The following is a 510-nucleotide window of genomic DNA, read 5'->3' on the forward strand; positions in this document are numbered from 1 at the left end:
GAGAACTACTACCGGCTGCACGTGGACGGGTTCAGCGGCACGGTGGAGGATTCCTTCGCCTGGTACCACGACAAGAGGAGCTTCAGCACCCCGGATTCCGGGAATATCTGCGCCGAGATCTCCCACGGCGGCTGGTGGTACCACCAGTGCTTCTTCTCCAACCTCAACGGCGTCTACTACAAGGTGGGGAAGGGGCTCTTCTTATCCCGGAAAAAAACGGGATGGGAGCGGCGGAGATGCCGGTTCCGAGGGTTGGGGGGAGAGGTCGGCGGTGGCGGAATTTAGGGATTCGTTGAGGTTGGGAAGAGTCTCGGAGGTCGTCGGGCCCGGAGTTATCCCGGCGCTGCCGAGGCCGCCACGGATCCGTGTCCCCGAGGGCCCCATCCACGGGGATTTTGGAATCCCGCCTGGAATGGGGAATCCAGCACTGGGCACAATTGGATATTGTTCCCAATATCCCAGCTGAGCCACATCCACAGGGATCTGAGATCCCTCCGGGAATGGGGATTC

The 510-nt window shown here is 61.0% G+C and overlaps 1 pseudogene; it reads left to right on the forward strand.

Moving 5' to 3' along the window:
- The first annotated feature begins 3 nt into the window (after positions 1–3).
- LOC113941458 overlaps positions 4–510 on the forward strand; it is a 2,303-nt pseudogene continuing 1,796 nt past the window's right edge.

This window comes from Corapipo altera, unplaced genomic scaffold, assembly GCF_003945725.1.
Source record: "Corapipo altera isolate COAL_440 unplaced genomic scaffold, ASM394572v1 59081, whole genome shotgun sequence".
Taxonomy (NCBI): Eukaryota; Metazoa; Chordata; class Aves; order Passeriformes; family Pipridae; genus Corapipo; species Corapipo altera.